The sequence below is a fragment of the Sapajus apella genome, unplaced genomic scaffold (assembly GCF_009761245.1).
Source record: "Sapajus apella isolate SASKATOON/1434 unplaced genomic scaffold, GSC_monkey_1.0 scaffold4162, whole genome shotgun sequence".
In the NCBI taxonomy this organism is placed as follows: Eukaryota; Metazoa; Chordata; class Mammalia; order Primates; family Cebidae; genus Sapajus; species Sapajus apella.
In genome coordinates, this window is record NW_022441088.1 from 1 (window position 1) to 6,019 (window position 6,019).

General features: G+C 43.1%; 1 pseudogene; it reads left to right on the forward strand.

Moving 5' to 3' along the window:
- Nucleotides 1-3,202: 3,202 nt before the first annotated feature.
- Nucleotides 3,203-4,911, forward strand: LOC116547685 (annotated as a pseudogene).
- Nucleotides 4,912-6,019: the final 1,108 nt, after the last annotated feature.

Consider the following 6,019-nt stretch of genomic DNA (forward strand, 5'->3'; position numbering starts at 1 on the left):
CTCCATTCCTTGGGTGGAATTACCTTGGCGAGGCCAGCTTGGTGTGCGCCTTGGGACTCCATGTAAGCAACATATTTGTTGAAATCTGTAAATTCTTCCATGGTTGGGTAAAAAGTCATGATGGTACAACGTGTGTTCTGGGAAACACAGTGCACAGACTTCATGGCTGCACAGAAGAAACAGCTGACTCCCAACTTCTTAGGCGTCCTCTGAGTGCTGGGGAATAATGTCTTTCTCTCCCTTTCTTTTTCAGAATGCTATGGTTTATTTGTGAGGCTCCACCTGCAGCCCTGTGAGTTTCCTCAGTTAGAGGTATCACTGTGAGGTTTCTCCTGATTTTCAGGCTTGGGTGTATAAGAGGCTGCTAACTCCACTGTACCTGGGTGTCTCTTCCAGGAAGTCAAAACAATAAACCTGAACAACACCGCAAAATACAGAATATTTGAAAATACATTTATAACGAAACAGAAGAAATACTCAGCTAGCATTAAGCTAAACTAAAGGTTATACTGGGTTAACATCAGGATATACGGTCAAATAATAAAACAGAAAAAGAGCAGCATCTAATCAAACTAAGAGGGAAAACGATCATGTTTGCAAAGGAATGAATTAAAGACTCTACTCAAGAAACTGGATACATTAACATTCAAGGAAACAATGACAGTAAAGGCACAAGCAGCAACCATTGCAAAAGGAAACAGAACCCCCAATAGGAATAACAAAAACTAAAACGACTTTTCAAAAAGATGGTGAGAAGTAAAAAATCATAGGCATGAAGAGAAAAGAAAATACAAATGAAATGCATTGAGATAACTTAGGAGGCATAGCTAAAAATCTGGTGGAGATATTTTAAAATTTTTAACTGAATCTTACAAACAACTTGTGGGATAATAATTTTCTCAGTAAGACAAATACCAAAAAGACTTCCAACAGAGAAATAAAACGACCTACCTTCCACCAAAATCTCACAATTCCTGATGAAAATACTCCAGGACCCAGAGAGAAGGTTTCCTCTTGGTAGCTGAACTCCAAATGAAGCCCCAGGTTGCAAAGACCCTGGTTTTATACCTGCATGGCATCCTAACCCAATCAGTCCCCAGCCAATGTAATCACAGGGTTTGGGTCCAGATTAGGCATCCCACCCATTCATGCCCCTCCCTTTTATTTTACCTTTAAATCAATCCTAGAACAATGCTAAGTAATTAAAAGTCAAACTGGCCGGGAGCGGTGGCTCACGCCTGTAATTCAGCACTTTGGGAGGCCGAGGTGAGTGGATGACAAGGTCAGGAGATTGAGACCATCCTGGCCAACATGGTGAAATGCCTTTTCTACTAAAAATACAAAAATTAGCTGGCAGTGGCACATGCCTGTAATCCCAGCTACTCAGGAGTCTAAGGCAGGAGAATCACTTGAACCTGGGAGGGGGAGGTGGAGGTTTCAATGAGCCAAGAACACACCACTGCACTCTAGCCTGGCAACAGAGGGAGACTCCGTCTCTACTAGTGTATTTTATCATTTATTACCATAAAATATACACAGCTCTGTTGTGAAAACTTAATCAGCACTTACACACACAGAGACAATACATGGTGCCGTATGTGTTAAGATAAATATAAACATACTGGGCTCAGTGGCTCATGCCTGTAATCCCAGCACTTTGGGAGGTCAAGGTAGGTGGGTCACCTGAGGTTGGGAGGTCAAGACTAGCATGACCAACACGGAGAAACCCTGTCTCCACTAAAACAAAAATTAGCCAGGCGTGGAGGCTCATGCCTGTAATCCCAGTTACTCGGGAGGCTGAGGCAGGAGAATGCCTTGAACCTGGGAGGCAGAAGTTGCGGTGAGCCGAGATCAGCCCATTGCACTACAGTCTGGGTGACAAAGCCAGACTCTGTTATATATATGTGTATATATATATGTGTGTATATATATGTGTGTGTGTGTATGTATATATATATATATATCAACTGCACATGGCACCATGTATGGTCTCTGTGTGTGTAAGTGCTGATTGAGTTTTTACAACAGAGTTGTGTATATTTTATGTTAACAAATAATAAAATACACTAGTATCTACATATTTTTTTACATACATGATGTAACCTCATTTTTCTTTCTTTCTTATATATGTATATATATGACAGAGCCAGACTGTCTTAAAAATATATACATAAATAAATGTGAATATTCAGTATTAATTCATAACTATAAAATTAATGGTAATACATACTGCACTATTGTAAGAATTTTGTAGCTCTCTCATGTTGCTATTGCGGTGACCTCAAATGTGCCCCATTTCCACTTAAAAGCCTGAGGGACACTACTCCACATAAGCAAGATTTCTCTTCAGTAAATTGTGAATTGCAGCAAATAGTAATCTTTCAGGTTCTCGGGTAATTTTCATCGTGTCTAGCGCAATATCGTAAAGCTTAAATAACACCATAGAACCCATAAGGAAGTGTCTCTACTGGTGTTAGAAGTATTCCCAAGAAGCAGAGAAATTGTCATGGCCGTACAAAAAAAGCTGAGTTGCTTGATGCATGTTGTAGATCGGCAGCAGCTTGCCTGCCATTCCAGACAGACTACTCTAGAGAATGCAGGAAGTAAATTTAGGGTATCCATAAATACAGTACAGTATTGCAAATGTATTTTCTCTTATTTATGATTGTCTTAAAAACATGTTGTTCTCTTTGGCTTACTTTATTGTGAGAATACGATTATATAATGTATGTAACAAACGAAACCTATGTTAATCAACTGGTTATTGACCTATGTTCAAGGGTCAACTGTACGTGTGTCTGTGCTGGCCTCTGTATTCTGTACATAGATGTATTGCTCATATCATCTCAAACATTTTCTATGATTACGTCCCCGCACAACAGCCTGGATGACATAGTGAGAACTTGTCATTCAAAACTTAAAAAACAAAAAGGATTTTTATTTATTTATTTGGGCCCTGGCTTCATTTGGAGTTCAGCCACCAAGAGGAAACCTTCCTCTGGGTCCTGGAGTATTTGGCCTGGAAATGGGAATTGGCGAGTTGCTGCTCCAGGGCGCTCCCTGCGGAGCTTGGCCGCCCGCCTCTCAGCCCAGCCTTTCCTGGCGTCCCCAGGCGGGGCGCAACCTCTGGAGAGGAACGCGGGTCTCACCGCCCGCGCCCCGGCAGCGCCAGTTCCCCGGCCCTGCTCTGGGAGCCGTGAGCTGCGGCCGTCCTCATCCCGACGTGGACGGTATGATCACCCTCAAAGTGGACAACCTGACCTATGGCGCCTCTCCCGACAGCCCGAGGCGCGTGGGACGTGTACACTCCGCGGGTGCCCCACACCAAGGCGCCCCGGGTCTTTGCCTTTTTCCGCTTCCACGACCAGCGCGATGCGGTGGTTGCAGAGGCCGCCGTGGACGCTGTGGGGCTGGACGGATGTGAGCTGCGGGTGCAGGTGGCTTGCTATGGCCGCCGGGGGGCGCCATGCAGCTGGTCCCGGGGCGGTGGCTACGGACCGTGGAGCTGCAGACCCAGGAGGCGACACCACAGCCGATCTCGGGTTCCCAGCTGCTCCAGGTCCCTAAGCCAATCTCGCTACAGGAGGTCTTGCTACAGTCGCTCTCCCTACAGCCGATCTCCCTACAGAGGATCTCTATACAAAGGATCTCACTACAGAGGATCCTCTTACAGCCGATCTCCATACAGACGATCTCCCTACAGAGGATCTCTCTACAGAAGATCTCACTACAGAGGATCCCCTTACAGCCGATCTCCATACAGACGATCTCCCTACAGAGGATCACACTACAACTGATCTCCCTACAGAGGATCACCCTACAAAGGATATCCCGACAGAAGATCTCCCTACAACCCATCTCCCTACAGAGAATCTCACTACAACAGATCTCCCTACAGCGCATCACCCTCCAGACGATCTTACAGGGGATCTCACTACAGCCCATTTCCCGCCAGACGATCTCCCTACAGAGGATCTCCCTACAGATGATCTCCCTACAGATGATCTCCTTACAGGAGAACCCGCTATAGCTGATCTCCCTCCAGTCGATCTTACAGCCAGCCTCACTGCAGCCGATCTCGCTACAGGGGGTCTCGATACAGGAAGTCTCCCTACATCCGGTCTTCCCCAGCCGCTCTCACTCGAAGTCTGGGTCTCCCTCTTGCTCGCATCGACCTCCAAATCCAGCTCTGCACGAACATCCAAATCCTCTGAGGTCTCCAGATCTTGCTCACTGTCCAGGTCTAGATCTATGTCCAGGAGTCTTCCCCCATATCTAAGAGGGAATCCAAGTCCAGGTTGCAATCCAACAGTCCTCCCAAGTCTCCTGAAGGGGAAGGACAAGTGTCCTCCTAGGAAAATGATACGTGTGTGCCATGGAAAGGTGGTTTTCCCCATGCCAAAGTATAGGTAGGGTCTCTTCTATGACAACCTCACATTCCTGCTCCAGAAAGTCCTAAATTGTTCCCACATGTCCAGGATTCCATTGTTTACTGTTTTCATCAAACAGGGGTCTGATGTTTTTCCAGTATTTTCATTATATATCTTCAAATTTCTGGTGTGGTCAAGCCCTATATATTTCAGAATATTTGAAAACAAATGTGTGACAAGCAAAATACTGAGGTTTAAGCTACCTTAGTAGCTTAGAGACGCCACACAGTCTTCAACCACAGCTTCCACTGTACAGAGACCATCAGTTCCACCACCCAGAATGGCTTGATTATGGCAGATTGGTATGGCGTGTTAATATCAGGATTTAAGGTCAAATCATAACATAGATAAAAGGAGTATCTCATTGAACTGAAAGGATTTTCTATCAATGATGTACTTATTTTAAAACATGATTTTTTTCCCCTCATTTTAAAGGCCTAGGTATACTATGAATGAAGATGTCATACAATTCCTCTGTGAATTTGTCTAATTCTTGTCATTTTTGAATAGGCAGATCTTCTGCCATCTTTCCGTATTTCATACACAGAAATTTATGTCTTAAATTTTCTGTTTAGTAAGTTAACTTTTCTAACAAAAAATCTGTATCATTGGTGCTTTGTGTTGATTTAGTATATTATTTTACAGTTATTCTAACTCATTAATTGCTGTATATAAGTGCATCAATTCCTTCCAGCTACTTTCAGTTTATATTTTCCTAACTTGGACATTAGAAATTAAATCCAGCTAATTCATTCTTTGTATGTGATGGAGAAAATACTTAAGGCTACAGATTTTCCTCACCACTATTATGAATAAATCTCATATATTCCTTTATGTATTTTATTAGGTTTTAAATCCAGATACACTTCAATAATGTTTGTGTCCCAAGCATTAATATTAACAAATTGCATATATTAATTCACAGAACTGTCAATTGAACACAAGAGGTAGGTGCTATCTTCATTTTATGTTGAGGAAACTGAGTCATAAGGTTAAGTAAATTTCAAGGTCACAAATCAGGCTTTCTTGCTGCACAGAGTTTATGCATGTAACAGATATTTATTGTTTTGTGAAAATTTGGCTTTTTGGCACTTGAAGAGAGAAGTATTTTTTATCGTCTAGTATGTCAATACTTCCTTATTGTTAATATAGTTTAAATTTTCCATATCCTTAGCATTTTTTCTGCTTTGGGTGGGTGACTGTTTAATTCGCACATTGCTGTAAAGAAATACCTGAAGCCTGGGTGCAGTGCCTCATTTCTATAATCCCAGCACTTTGGGATGTCAAGGCAGGTGGATCACCTGAGGTCATGAGTTCAAGACCACCTGGCCAGCATAATGAAACCCCCCATCTCCACTAAAAATACAAAAACTAGCTGGGTGTGGTGGCAGGTGCCAGTAATCTCAAGTAATCCCAGCTATTCAGGAGGCTGAGGCAGGTGAATCGGTTGAACCCAGAAGGCAGAAGTTACAGTGAGCTAAGATTGAACCATTGCACTCCAGCCTGGGAGAGAGAGGGAAACTACTTCGAGAAAAAAAAAAATCCCTGAGATTGGGTAAATTATAAAGATAAGAGTTTTAATTAGCTCA